The sequence below is a fragment of the Coregonus clupeaformis genome, unplaced genomic scaffold (genome assembly GCF_020615455.1).
Source record: "Coregonus clupeaformis isolate EN_2021a unplaced genomic scaffold, ASM2061545v1 scaf0786, whole genome shotgun sequence".
Taxonomy (NCBI): domain Eukaryota; kingdom Metazoa; phylum Chordata; class Actinopteri; order Salmoniformes; family Salmonidae; genus Coregonus; species Coregonus clupeaformis.
This window is the reverse complement of record NW_025534241.1, coordinates 123434-140000: the sequence shown is the minus strand read 5'-3', so window position 1 is coordinate 140000 and position 16567 is coordinate 123434. Positions and strand designations below refer to the sequence as shown.

Below are 16567 nucleotides of genomic sequence, written 5' to 3'. Positions count from 1 at the left end.
GGGTAGACCCTCCCCAAACAGCAACACACAACCATCACTGGTTATCGTCCGGGTAGACCCTCCCCCAATAGCAACACACAACCATCACTGGTTATCATCCGGGTAGACCCTCCCCAAACAGCAACACACAACCATCACTGGTTATCATCCGGATAGACCCTCCCCAAACAGCAACACACAACCATCACTGGTTATCGTCCGGGTAGACCCCTCCCCAATAGCAACACACAACCATCACTGGTTATCGTCCGGGTTAGACCCTCCCCAAACAGCAACACACAACCATCACTGGTTATCATCCGGGTAGACCCTCCCCAAACAGCAACACACAACCATCACTGGTTATCGTCCGGTAGACCCTCCCCAATAGCAACACACAACCATCACTGGTTATCATCCGGGTAGACCCTCCCCAAACAGCAACACACAACCATCACTGGTTATCATCCGGGTAGACCCTCCCCAAACAGCAACACACAACCATCACTGGTTATCGTCCGGGTAGACCCTCCCCCAATAGCAACACACAACCATCACTGGTTATCGTCTGGGTAGACCCTCCCCCAACAGCAACTCACAACCATCACTGGTTATCGTCCGGGTTAGACCCTCCCCAAACAGCAACACACAACCATCACTGGTTATCGTCCGGGTTAGACCCTCCCCCAATAGCAACACACAACCATCACTGGTTATCGTCCGGGTTAGGCCCTCCCCAAACAGCAACACACAACCATCACTGGTTATCGTTTGGGTAGACCCTCCCAAACAGCAACACACAACCATCACTGGTTATCGTCCGGGTTAGACCACTCCCCAAACAGCAACACACAACCATCACTGGTTATCGTTTGGTTAGACCCTCCCCAATAGCAACACACAACCATCACTGGTTATCGTCCGGGTTAGACCCTCCCAAACAGCAACACACAACCATCACTGGTTATCATCCGGGTTAGACCCTCCCCAAACAGCAACACACAACCATCACTGGTTATCGTCCGGGTAGACCCTCCCCAAACAGCAACACACAACCATCACTGGTTATCGTCCGGGTTAGACCCTCCCAAACAGCAACACACAACCATCACTGGTTATCGTTTGGGTTAGACCCTCCCCAATAGCAACACACAACCATCACTGGTTATCATCCGGTAGACCCTCCCCCAAACAGCAACACACAACCATCACTGGTTATCGTCCGGGTTAGACCCTCCCCCAACAGCAACACACAACCATCACTGGTTATCATCCGGGTAGACCCTCCCCCCAACAGCAACACACAACCATCACTGGTTATCGTCCGGGTTAGACCCTCCCCCAACAGCAACACACAACCATCACTGGTTATCATCCGGGTAGACCCTCCCCAACAGCAACACACAACCATCACTGGTTATCGTCCGGGTTAGACCCTTTACCTGGAGCTAACCTTGCAGATAGCACTACTGGGTTATCTGAAAAGTCATAGTCAATCCATCAATAAAATAATAATACTTTTTGCAAAAATGTTTATTTTCAATTTACAATCTGTAGAAACAATGAGAATAGAAGGGTTCAGAACTTTTGTAAAACATCACAGTACAGTTGGAAAATATATATGGCAAATAGAAATCCTATATGGATGGTGTTAAGAGATAGATGGGAGGTGTTGAATGGAGCTGAAGGATGGGACTAATGACAACTAACAACAACTAATAACAAGATAACTAATGTAAAGCATACTGTGTCCATAATAAGTATATAGGTTGTAGGTTGAGAGCTTTTGTGAAAGAGCACAGTTAGAAAGATATGGCATATAGAAGCAAACCGGATGGACATCATGAAAATGATCGGAGGAAGTTCAGGAGTAAAAACAAACAAAATAGAATTATTGTAAAATTGACTGTGTCCATAAAATGTATATAGTATGTATAAGCTGGAAGTAGAGGCCTAAGCATTGTTGTTCACTAGTTTACTCCAATTAGGGACGGGAGGGTTGGAAAGTAATAAAGGGGAATATATTTTTTTTAAGGATATGTATGTACAGTGGGGAAAAAAAGTATTTAGTCAGTCACCAATTGTGCAAGTTCTCCCACTTAAAAATATGAGAGAGGCCTGTAATTTTCATCATAGGTACACGTCAACTATGACAGACAAATTGAGAGAAAAAATACAGAAAATCACATTGTAGGATTTTTTATGAATTTATTTGCAAATTATGGTGGAAAATAAGTATTTGGTCACCTACAAACAAGCAATATTTCTGGCTCTCACAGACCTGTAACTTCTTCTTTAAGAGGCTCCTCTGTCCTCCACTCGTTACCTGTATTAATGGCACCTGTTTGAACTTGTTATCAGTATAAAAGACACCTGTCCAAAACCTCAAACAGTCACACTCCAAACTCCACTATGGCCAAGACCAAAGAGCTGTCAAAGGACACCAGAAACAAAATTGTAGACCTGCACCAGGCTGGGAAGACTGAATCTGCAATAGGTAAGCAGCTTGGTTTGAAGAAATCAACTGTGGAAGCAATTATTAGGAAATGGAAGACATACAAGACCACTGATAATCTCCCTCGTTCTGGGGCTCCACGCTAGATCTCATCCCGTGGGGTCAAAATGATCACAAGAACGGTGAGCAAAATCCCAGAACCACACGGGGGACCTAGTGAATGACCTGCAGAGAGCTGGGACCAAAGTAACAAAGCCTACCATCAGTAACACACTACGCCACCAGGGACTCAAATCCTGCTTAAGCCAGTACATGTCCAGGCCCATCTGAAGTTTGATAGAGTGCATTTGGATGATCCAGAAGAGGATTGGGAGAATGTCATATGGTCAGATGAAACCAAAATAGAACTTTTGGTAAAAACTCAACTCGTCGTGTTTGGAGGACAAAGAATGCTGAGTTGCATCCAAAGAACACCATACCTACTGTGAAGCATGGGGATGGAAACATCATGCTTTGGGGCTGTTTTTTTCTGCAAAGGGACCAGGAAGACTGATCCGTGTAAAGGAAAGAATGAATGGGGCCATGTATCGTGAGATTTTGAGTGAAAACCTCCTTCCATCAGCAAGGGCATTGAAGATTAAACGTGGCTGGGTCTTTCAGCATGACAAAGATCCCAAACACACCGCCCGGGCAACAAAGGAGTGGCTTCGTAAGAAGCATTTCAAGGTTCTGGAGTGGCCTAGCCAGTCTCCAGATCTCAACCCCATAGAAAATCTTTGGAGGGAGTTGAAAGTCCGTGTTGCCCAGCGACAGCCCCAAAACATCACTGCTCTAGAGGAGATCTGCATGGAGGAATGGGCCAAAATACCAGCAACAGTGTGTGGAAACCTTGTGAAGACTTACAGAAAACGTTTGACCTGTGTCATTGCCAACAAAGCGTATATAACAAAGTATTGAGAAACTTTTGTTATTGACCAAATACCTATTTTCCACCATAATTTGCAAATAAATTAATTAAAAATCCTACAATGTGATTTTCTGGATTTTTTCCCATCATTTTGTCTGTCATAGTTGACGTGTACCTATGATAATAATTACAGGCCTCTCTCATCTTTTTAAGTGGGAGAACTTGCACAATTGGTGGCTGACTAAATACTTTTTTCCCCCACTGTATTTATATGTGTGTATGTATGTGTATGTATGTATGTATATATATATATATATATATATATATATATTTATATATATTTATATTTGTGAGAAGAAAAAAAACATATGGGGGATTGGAAGTAATGCAGACAATTACATTGATGGAAGTTACAATCTATCTGCAATATTAAAGCTGATCTACCCCCCAAAGCAATATAATAATAATAATAATAATAATAATAATAATAATAATAATAATAATAATGTATCTCCCCTGGTTTAACCTGGAACTCAATCTCTCTCAACTCTACATTAATAATGTATCTCCCCTGGTGCCAAGAGTGTACAAAGCTGTCATCAAGGCAAAGGTTGGCTATTTGAAGAATCTCAAAATATAAAATATATTTTGATTTGTTTAACACTTTTTTTTGGTTATTACATGATTCCATGTGTGTTATTTCCTAGTTTTGATGTCTTCACTATTTATTCTACAATGTAGAAAAGAGTAAAAAATAAAGAAAAACCCTTGAATGAGTCGGTGTTGTAAAACATTTGACCGGTAGTGTATGACTCTTAGAGCAGGGCTGCCAAGACCTCTTCCTGGAGATCTGCCGTCCTGGGGGTTTTCAGTCCAACCCTCTTCCTGGAGATCTGCCGTCCTGGGGGTTTTCAGTCCAACCCTCTCCCTGGAGATCTACCGTCCTGGGGGTTTTCAGTCCAACCCTCTTCCTGGAGATCTGCCGTCCTGGGGGTTTTCAGTCCAACCCTCTTCCTGGAGATCTGCCGTCCCTGGGGGTTTTCAGTCCAACCCTCTTCCTGGAGATCTACCGTCCTGGGGAGTTTTCAGTCCAACCCTCTTCCTGGAGATCTGCCGTCCTGGGGTTTTCAGTCCAACCTCTTCCTGAGATCTCCTGGGGGTTTTCAGTCCAACCCTCTTCCTGGAGATCTGCCGTCCTGGGGGTTTTCAGTCCAACCCTCTTCCTGGAGATCTGCCGTCCTGGGGGTTTTCAGTCCAACCCTCTTCCTGGAGATCTGCCGTCCTGGGGGTTTTCAGTCCAACCCTCTTCCTGGAGATCTGCCGTCCTGGGGGTTTTCAGTCCAACCCTCTTCCTGGAGATCTGCCGTCCTGGGGGTTTTCAGTCCAACACTCATTTAACACACCTGATTCTACTTATTAGCTGCTCAACAAGACCTTAACTAGCTGAATCCGATACGCTAAATTAGGGTTGGACTGAAAACCTACAGGACAGTAGATCTCCAGGAAGAGGGGTTGGGCAGCCCTGTCTTCAGCCCCCCCCCCCACACTGATTTTGTTATAATGTTTGACTCATTCAAATAACATAAGAACATGGCATAAGCAAAATGTGGAGAATTGCAGGAAATTAGCTTTAAAACAGCAAAATGTTGTCCCCGCTGCAAAGGGGGGGGGGGGGGGGGGGGTTCTAAAATGTTGTAGCCCAGGGCCTCAGATGTGGATAGTCCGGTCCTGCTTGCAGGTGAAATAGATGGAGAGTTGGGTCCTGCTCTGTGTGTTGTATTTCCACCTGCTCTGATAACTGTCTGGGAACTCTCACAGACCCACAGGACAAGGACCGGTTTCACTGAGCCTTAAAACAAACAAGATAGAACACTTGAATGGAAAAGAATAAGACTATATGCGGCTTGAATGGAAAAGAATAAGAGAATACACTGCTTGAATCAACAGAATAATACTATATACTGCTTGAATCAGCAGTGTGTGTGTGGTATATAACTTTAATAAACGTTTCTATATACGACTGTGGTTCTTGTGTTTGTATCAGTATGTTCATAGAGTTCATACATTAACTTTACAGTTCAACCTAGGTCATAGGTTATAGGTCATAGGTCATAGGTTATAGGTCATAGGTTATATGTCATAGGTTATAGGTCATAGGTTGTAGGTCATAGGTTATAGGTCATAGGTTATAGGTTATAGGTCATAGGTTATAGGTTATATTTATTTACATTTATTAAAAAAAAAATATTTAGAAGAGGCATAATGTATTATCTATATTTGTATAATATCTATATCTTTATAATATATTAATAATAAACATTATTTGTATAATATCTATATAATCTTTATAATATATTGTAATAATAAACATCTGTATAATATCTATATAATCTTTATAATATATTGCAATAATAAACATCTGTATAATATCTATATAATCTTTATAATATATTGCAATAATAAACATCTGTATAATATCTATATAATCTTTATAATATATTGTAATAATAAACATCTGTATAATATCTATATAATCTTTATAATATATTGTAATAATAAACATCTGTATAATATCTATATAATCTTTATAATATATTGTAATAATAAACATCTGTATTATATCTATATAATCTTTATAATATATTGTAATAATAAACTATCTGTATTATATCTATATAATATTTATAATATATTGTAATAATAAACATCTGTATTATATCTATATAATATTTATAATATATTGTAATAATAAACATTATCTGTATTATATCTATATAATCTTTATAATATATTGTAATAATAAACATCTGTATATTCGGCCTGTAGGTAAGAGCGTCTGCTAAATGTCTAAAACGTAAAAAATTGGGTACTTCATCCACCACTGGTCTCTACTGTGGAGCTCTGGGACGCAATTCTTCCTCCGCTCCGCTAGATGGCGCTGTGAATGACTTCCCAATGGCAGAAGTCCAAATGTGTTGTTGTTAGCGACACAGCTGTGTGCTTGTTTGCTGTCGGACGGAGAAGAGGAAAAAGATGGCAGGGCGCGGGAAACGAAAAACTAAATCTACTCCCCAGGTATTGTCATTTTTAAGTTCCATAAACCCAGCAGTCTACAAGCAATATATTTGTGGGAACAGTGATAGGATGGTTTGAGCCAGCGAGCTATGCAGCAGGTGGAATGTTTGTCTTCTTGCGCTAGAAAGCACGGATGGGGCCACTATGGCACTTACATGGCTGTCTAGCTAGCTACCCTATTGGTCCTGCTTCGTGCTAGCTAGCTGGCTAGCTAACAAACTCAACGTGTCTCCAAACATTTTCCATTTTTAGCAGTAAGCTTCGGTTATAGTACTGTTTTCCCAAGATATAGTAGCCAGATCAATATATTATTATAACTGGCTAACAAGCCGATAACCGTTGACAGCATCCCATCGGCTTTTTGCAGAGCGAACCGCTCAGGGTAATGTTCATTAGGACACACCGTAGCAAATCGATTTGGAAAACGAGCGTTTCTTATTGTAATCCCGGGCGCGTTCAGCAGGACGCAACGTTCAGATGAAAATAGACTATGTAGAACAAACATGCCTCTCTGACATGTAGAATAAGTAATCACATCGTCTCTTTTCATGGCATTTCAATCTGTAACTGAACGTGGCCCTGGTAGTCCCTCCCCTTTCTCAGTCCGTTTATTTCGTTTGGTGTCTAACGAATACACCTAGTTATCCAACACATCTTCAAACTTGACTGAACCAGCTGCTGCAACGTCCAACTGTTTACACTAGCGTAGTGAATTGAATTTCACCGACCGACCGTTGTTCTTCAGGAGTCGGACTCTGCCAACGGGGAGTTGAAGAAGAAAGCCCGGCCAGAGGAGCCGACAGCCGGACCGACCTCTGCTGAGGTGCCGACCGGACTGAGGGAGGAGGTGGAGGGGCTCTATAAGCTCCGGATGCCCGAAGACTTCTACCTCTTCTGGGACTTCTGCTCTTGGCTCAGCCCCGACAACCCCCGGGGTAGGATCACTCACTCACCCACAACCAGCCCCTGACAACCCCCGGGGTAGGATCACTCACTCACCCACAACCAGCCCCCTGACAACCCCCGGGGTAGGATCACTCACTCACCCACAACCAGCCCCCTGACAACCCCCGGGGTAGGATCACTCACTCACCCACAACCAGCCCCCCTGACAACCCCCGGGGTAGGATCACTCACTCACCCACAACCAGCCCCCTGACAACCCCCGGGGTAGGATCACTCACTCACCCACAACTAGCCCCCTGACAACCCCCGGGGTAGGACACTCACTCACCCACAACCAGCCTCCTGACAACCCCCGGGGTAGGATCACTCACTCACCCACAACCAGCCCCCTGACAACCCCCGGGGTAGGATCACTCACTCACCCACAACCAGCCCCCTGACAACCCCCGGGGTAGGATACTCACTCACCCACAACCAGCCCCCTGACAACCCCCGGGGTAGGACACTCACTCACCCACAGTCCGCATCACTCCAGTCAGTCCCATCTGTCTATAACACACTCACCCACAGTCCGCATCACTCCAGTCAGTCCCATCTGTCTATAACACACTCACCCACAGTCCGCATCACTCCAGTCAGTCCCATCTGTCTATAACACACTCACCCACAGTCCGCATCACTCCAGTCAGTCCCATCTGTCTATAACACACTCACCCACAGTCCGCATCACTCCAGCCAGTCCCATCTGTCTATAACACACTCACCCACAGTCCGCATCACTCCAGCCAGTCCCATCTGTCTATAACACACTCACCCACAGTCCGCATCACTCCAGTCAGTCCCATCTGTCTATAACACACTCACCCACAGTCCGCATCACTCCAGTCAGTCCCATCTGTCTATAACACACTCACCCACAGTCCGCATCACTCCAGTCAGTCCCATCTGTCTATAACACACTCACCCACAGTCCGCATCACTCCAGCCAGTCCCATCTGTCTATAACACACTCACCCACAGTCCGCATCACTCCAGTCAGTCCCATCTGTCTATAACACACTCACCCACAGTCCGCATCACTCCAGTCAGTCCCATCTGTCTATAACACACTCACCACAGTCCGCATCACTCCAGTCGGTCCCATCTGTCTATAACACACTCACCTACAGTCCGCATCACTCCAGTCAGTCCCATCTGTCTATAACACTCACCCACAGTCCGCATCACTCCAGTCAGTCCCATCTGTCTATAACACACTAACCCACAGTCCGCATTACTCCAGTCAGTCCCATCTGTCTATAACACACTCACCCACAGTCCGCATCACTCCAGCCAGTCCCATCTGTCTATAACACACTCACCTACAGTCCGCATCACTCCAGCCAGTCCCATCTGTCTATAACACACTCACCCACAGTCCGCATCACTCCAGTCAGTCCCATCTGTCTATAACACACTCACCCACAGTCCGCATCACTCCAGTCAGTCCCATCTGTCTATAACACACTCACCCACAGTCCGCATCACTCCAGTCAGTCCCATCTGTCTATAACACACTCACCCACAGTCCGCATCACTCCAGTCAGGTCCCATCTGTCTATAACACACTCACCCACAGTCCGCATCACTCCAGTCAGTCCCATCTGTCTATAACACACTCACCCACAGTCCGCATCACTCCAGTCAGTCCCATCTGTCTATAACACACTCACCCACAGTCCGCATCACTCCAGTCAGTCCCATCTGTCTGACACACTCACCCACAGTCCGCATCACTCCAGTCAGTCCCATCTGTCTATAACACACTCACCCACAGTCCGCATCACTCCAGTCAGTCCCATCTGTCTATAACACACTCACCCACAGTCCGCATTACTCCAGTCAGTCCCATCTGTCTATAACACACTCACCACAGTCCGCGATCACTCCAGTCAGTCCCATCTGTCTATAACACACTCACCCACAGTCCGCATCACTCCAGTCAGTCCCATCTGTCTATAACACACTCACCCACAGTCCGCATCACTCCAGTCAGTCCCATCTGTCTATAACACACTCACCCACAGTCCGCATCACTCCAGTCAGTCCCATCTGTCTATAACACACTCACCCACAGTCCGCATCACTCCAGTCAGTCCCATCTGTCTATAACACACTCACCCACAGTCCGCATCACTCCAGTCAGTCCCATCTGTCTATAACACACTCACCCACAGTCCGCATCACTCCAGTCAGTCCCATCTGTCTGTAACACACTCACCCACAGTCCGCATCACTCCAGCCAGTCCCATCTGTCTATAACACACTCACCCACAGTCCGCATCACTCCAGTCAGTCCCATCTGTCTATAACACACTCACCCACAGTCCGCATCACTCCAGTCAGTCCCATCTGTCTATAACACACTCACCCACAGTCCGCATCACTCCAGTCAGTCCCATCTGTCTATAACACTCACCCACAGTCCGCATCACTCCAGTCAGTCCCATCTGTCTATAACACACTCACCCACAGTCCGCATCACTCCAGTCAGTCCCATCTGTCTATAACACACTCACCCACAGTCCGCATCACTCCAGTCAGTCCCATCTGTCTATAACACACTCACCCACAGTCCGCATCACTCCAGTCAGTCCCATCTGTCTATAACACACTCACCCACAGTCCGATCACTCCAGCCAGTCCCATCTGTCTATAACACACTCACCCACAGTCCGCATCACTCCAGTCAGTCCCATCTGTCTATAACACACTCACCCACAGTCCGCATCACTCCAGTCAGTCCCATCTGTCTAACACACTCACCCACAGTCCGCATCACTCCAGTCAGTCCCATCTGTCTATAACACACTCACCCACAGTCCGCATCACTCCAGCCAGTCCCATCTGTCTATAACACACTCACCCACAGTCCGCATCACTCCAGTCAGTCCCATCTGTCTATAACACACTCCACCCACAGTCCGCATCACTCCAGTCAGTCCCATCTGTCTATAACACACTCACCCACAGTCCACATCACTCCAGTCGGTCCCATCTGTCTATAACACACTCACCCACAGTCCGCATCACTCCAGTCAGTCCCATCTGTCTATAACACACTCACCCACAGTCCGCATCACTCCAGTCAGTCCCATCTGTCTATAACACACTCACCTACAGTCCGCATCACTCCAGTCAGTCCCATCTGTCTATAACACACTCACCCACAGTCCGCATCACTCCAGCCAGTCCCATCTGTCTATAACACACTCACCACAGTCCGCGATCACTCCAGTCAGTCCCATCTGTCTATAACACACTCACCCACAGTCCGCATCACTCCAGCCAGTCCCATCTGTCTATAACACTAACCCACAGTCCGCATCACTCCAGTCAGTCCCATCTGTCTATAACACACTCACCCACAGTCCGCATCACTCCAGTCAGTCCCATCTGTCTATAACACACTCACCCACAGTCCGCATCACTCCAGCCAGTCCCATCTGTCTATAACACACTCACCCACAGTCCGCATCACTCCAGTCAGTCCCATCTGTCTATAACACACTCACCACAGTCCGCATCACTCCAGTCAGTCCCATCTGTCTATAACACACTCACCCACAGTCCGCATCACTCCAGTCAGTCCCATCTGTCTATAACACACTCACCCACAGTCAGCATCACTCCAGTCATTCCCATCTGTCTGTAACACACTCACCCACAGTCCGCATCACTCCCGTCAGTCCCATCTGTCTATAACACACTCACCCACAGTCCGCATCACTCCAGTCAGTCCCTATCTGTCTATAACACTAACCCACAACCAGCATCCCTCCAGTCAGTCCTGTCTGTCTATAACACTAACCCACAACCAGCATCACTCCAGTCAGTCCCATCTGTCTATAACACACTCACCCACAATCCGCATCACTCCAGTCAGTCCCTATCTGTCTATAACACTAACCCCACAATCAGCATCCCTCCAGTCAGTCCTGTCTGTCTATAACACTAACCCACAACCAGCATCACTCCAGTCAGTCCTATCTGTCTATAACACCTAACCCACAACCCAGCATCCCTCCAGTCGGTCCCTATCTGTCTATAACACTAACCCACAACCAGCATCACTCTCAGTCAGTCCTATCTGTCTATAACACTAACCCACAACCAGCATCCCTCCAGTCAGTCCTATCTGTCTATAACACTCACTAACCCACGACCAGCATCCCTCCAGTCAGTCCTATCTGTCTATAACACTAACCCACAACCAGCATCACTCCAGTCAGTCCTATCTGTCTATAACACTCACCCACAACCAGCATCACTCCAGTCAGTCCTATCTGTCTATAACACTAACCCACAACCAGCATCCCTCCAGTCAGTCCTATCTGTCTATAACACTAACCCACAACCAGCATCACTCCAGTCAGTCCTATCTGTCTATAACACTCACTAACCCACAACCAGCATCACTCCAGTCAGTCCTATCTGTCTATAACACTAACCCACAACCAGCATCACTCCAGTCAGTCCTATCTGTCTATAACACTAACCCACAACCAGCATCCCTCCAGTCAGTCCCATCTGTCTATAACACTCACCCACAACCAGCATCACTCCAGTCAGTCCTATCTGTCTATAACACTCACTAACCCACGACCAGCATCACTCCAGTCAGTCCTATCTGTCTATAACACTAACCCACAACCAGCATCCCTCCAGTCAGTCCTATCTGTCTATAACACTAACCCACAACCAGCATCCCTCCAGTCAGTCCTATCTGTCTATAACACTAACCCACAACCAGCATCACTCCAGTCAGTCCTATTCTGTCTATAACACTAACCCACAACCAGCATCCCTCCAGTCAGTCCTATCTGTCTATAATACTAACCCACAACCAGCATCCCTCTCAGTCAGTCCTGCCTGTCTATAACACTCAACCCACAACCAGCATCACTCCAGTCAGTCCTATCTGTCTATAACACTAACCCACAACCAGCATCCCTCCAGTCAGTCCTATCTGTCTATAACACACTAACCCACAACCAGCATCCCTCCAGTCAGTCCTATCTGTCTATAACACACTCACCCACAACCAGCATCCCTCCAGTCAGTCCTATCTGTCTATAACACTCACCCACAATCAGCATCACTCCAGTCGGTCTCTATCTGTCTATAACACTAACTCCACAACCAGCATCCCCAGTCAGTCCCATCTGTCTATAACACTAACCCACAACCAGCATCACTCCAGTCAGTCCTATCTGTCTATAACACTCACTAACCCACAACCAGCATCCCTCCAGTCAGTCCTATCTGCTCTATAACACTAACCCACAACCAGCATCACTCCAGTCAGTCCCTATCTGTCTATAACACTAACCCACAACCAGCATCCCTCCAGTCAGTCCCATCTGTCTATAACACTAACCCACAATCCAGCATCCTCCAGTCAGTCCTGCCTGTCTATAACACTAACCCACAACCAGCATCACTCCAGTCAGTCCTATCTGTCTATAACACTAACCCACAACCAGCATCCCTCCAGTCAGTCCTATCTGTCTATAACACTAACCCACAACCAGCATCCCTCCAGTCAGTCCTATCTGTCTATAACACTCACCCACAACCAGCATCCCTCCAGTCAGTCCTATCTGTCTATAACACTCACCCACAACCAGCATCACTCCAGTCAGTCCTATCTGTCTATAACACTAACCCACAACCAGCATCCCTCCAGTCAGTCCTATCTGTCTATAACACTAACCCACAACCAGCATCACTCCAGTCAGTCCTATCTGTCTATAACACTAACCCACAACCAGCATCCCTCCAGTCAGTCCTATCTGTCTATAACACTCACCCACAACCAGCATCACTCCAGTCAGTCATATCTGTCTATAACACTCACTAACCCACGACCAGCATCACTCCAGTCAGTCCTATCTGTCTATAACACTAACTCCACAACCAGCATCCCTCAGTCAGTCCCTATTTGTCTATAACACTAACCCACAACCAGCATCCCTCCAGTCAGTCCCTATTCTGTCTATAACACTAACCCACAACCAGCATCACTCCAGTCAGTCCTATCTGTCTATAACACTCACCCACAACCAGCATCCCTCCAGTCAGTCCTATCTGTCTATAACACTCACCCACACCAGCATCACTCCAGTCAGTCCCTATCTGTCTATAACACTAACCCACAACCAGCATCCCTCCAGTCAGTCCTATCTGTCTATAACACTAACCCACAACCAGCATCACTCCAGTCAGTCCTATCTGTCTATAACACTCACTAACCCACAACCAGCATCACTCCAGTCAGTCCTATCTGTCTATAACACTAACCCACAACCAGCATCACTCCAGTCAGTCCTATCTGTCTATAACACTCACTAACCCACAACCAGCATCCCTCCAGTCAGTCCTATCTGTCTATAACACTAACCCACAACCAGCATCACTCCAGTCAGTCCTATCTGTCTATAACACTAACCCACAACCAGCATCCCTCCAGTCAGTCCCATCTGTCTATAACGCTCACCCACAACCAGCATCACTCCAGTCAGTCCTATCTGTCTAAACACACTCACCCACAACCAGCATCACTCCAGTCAGTCCCTATCTGTCTATAACACTCACTAACCCACAACCAGCATCACTCCAGTCAGTCCTGTCTGTCTATAACACTTACCCTACAACCAGCATCACTCCAGTCAGTCCTATCTGTCTATAACACTAACTCCACAACCAGAATCACTCCAGTCAGTCCCTATCTGTCTATAACACTCACTAACCCACAACCAGCATCACTCCAGTCAGTCCTATCTGTCTAACACTAACCCACAACCAGCATCACTCCAGTCAGTCCTATCTGTCTATAACACTAACCCACAACCAGAATCACTCCAGTCAGTCCTATCTGTCTATAACACTCACTAACCCACAACCAGCATCACTCCAGTCAGGTCCTATCTGTCTATAACACTAACTTACAACCAGCATCACTCCAGTCAGTCCTATCTGTCTATAACACTCACTAACCCACAACCAGCATCCCTCCAGTCAGTCCTATCTGTCTATAACGCTCACCCTACAACCAGCATCACTCCAGTCAGTCCTATCTGTCTATAATACTCACTAACCCACAACCAGCATCACTCCAGTCAGTCTATTTGTCTATAACACTAACCCACAACCAGCATCCCTCCAGTCAGTCCTGTCTGTCTAAAACACTCACTAACCCCACAACCAGCATCACTCCAGTCAGTCCTATCTGTCTATAACACTCACTAACCCACAACCAGCATCACTCCAGTCAGTCCTGTCTGTCTATAACACTAACCCACAACCAGCATCACTCCAGTCAGTCCTATCTGTCTATAACACTAACCCACAACCAGCATCACTCCAGTCAGTCCTATCTGTCTATAACACTCACTAACCCACAACCAGCATCACTCCAGTCAGTCCTATCTGTCTATAACACTAACCCACAACCAGCATCACTCCAGTCAGTCCTATCTGTCTAAAACACTCACTAACCCACAACCAGCATCCCTCCAGTCAGTCCTATCTGTCTATAACACTCACCCACAACCAGCATCACTCCAGTCAGTCCTATCTGTCTATAACACTCACCCACAACCAGCATCACTCCAGTCAGTCCTATCTGTCTATAACACTCACCCACAACCAGCATCACTCCAGTCAGTCCTATCTGTCTAAAACACTCACTAACCCACGACCAGCATCACTCCAGTCAGTCCTATCTGTCTATAACACTAACCCACAACCAGCATCACTCCAGTCAGTCCTGTCTAAAACACTCACTAACCCCACGACCAGCATCACTCCAGTCAGTCCCTATCTGTTTATAACACTCACCCACAACCAGCATCACTCCAGTCAGTCCTATCTGTCTAAAACACTAACCCACAACCAGCATCACTCCAGTCAGTCCTATCTGTCTAAAACACTAACCCACAACCAGCATCCCTCCAGTCAGTCCTATCTGTTTATAACACTCACCCACAACCAGCATCACTCCAGTCAGTCCCTATCTGTCTAAAACACTAACCCACAACCAGCATCACTCCAGTCAGTCCTATCTGTCTATAACACTCACCCACAACCAGCATCACTCCAGTCAGTCCTATCTGTCTAAAACACTCACTAACCCACAACCAGCATCACTCCAGTCAGTCCTATCTGTCTATAACACTAACCCACAACCAGCATCACTCCAGTCAGTCCTGTCTGTCTATAACACTCACTAACCCACAACCAGCATCCCTCCAGTCAGTCCTATATGTCTAAAACACTCACTAACCCACAACCAGCATCACTCCAGTCAGTCCTATATGTCTAAAACACTCACTAACCCACAACCAGCATCACTCCAGTCAGTCCTATCTTTCTAAAACACTAACCCACAACCAGCATCACTCCAGTCAGTCCTATCTGTCTAAAACACTAACCCACAACCAGCATCCCTCCAGTCAGTCCTATCTGTCTATAACACTAACCCACAACCAGCATCACTCCAGTCAGTCCTATCTGTCTATAACGCTCACCCAAAACCAGCATCACTCCAGTCAGTCCTATCTGTCTCATAACGCTCACCCCACAACCAGCATCACTCCAGTCAGTCCCATCTGTCTATAACACTCACCCACAACCAGCATCACTCCAGTCAGTCCTATCTGTCTATAATGCTCACCCACAACCAGCATCACTCCAGTCGGTCCTATCTGTCTAAAACACTCACCCACAACCAGCATCACTCCAGTCAGTCCTATCTGTCTATAACACTCACTAACCCACAACCAGCATCACTCCAGTCAGTCCTGTCTGTCTATAACACTAACCCACAACCAGCATCACTCCAGTCAGTCCTATCTGTCTATAACACTAACCCACAACCAGAATCACTCCAGTCAGTCCTATCTGTCTAAAACACTCACTAACCCACAACCTGCATCACTCCAGTCAGTCCTATCTGTCTATAACACTCACTAACCCACAACCAGCATCACTCCAGTCAGTCCTATCTGTATATAACACTAACCCACAACCAGCATCACTCCAGTCAGTCCTATCTGTCTATAACACTCACTAACCCACAACCAGCATCACTCCAGTCAGTCCTATCTGTCTATAACACTCACTAACCCACAACCAGCATCCCTCCAGTCAGTCCTATCTGTCTATAACGCTTTACCCACAACCAGCATCACTCCAGTCAGTCC

The 16567-nt window shown here is 46.4% G+C and overlaps 1 pseudogene; it reads left to right on the top strand.

The window, feature by feature from the left end:
• Window positions 1-6310: 6310 nt before the first annotated feature.
• The window catches only part of LOC121564232, a 54764-nt pseudogene continuing 44507 nt past the window's right edge, over window positions 6311-16567 (top strand).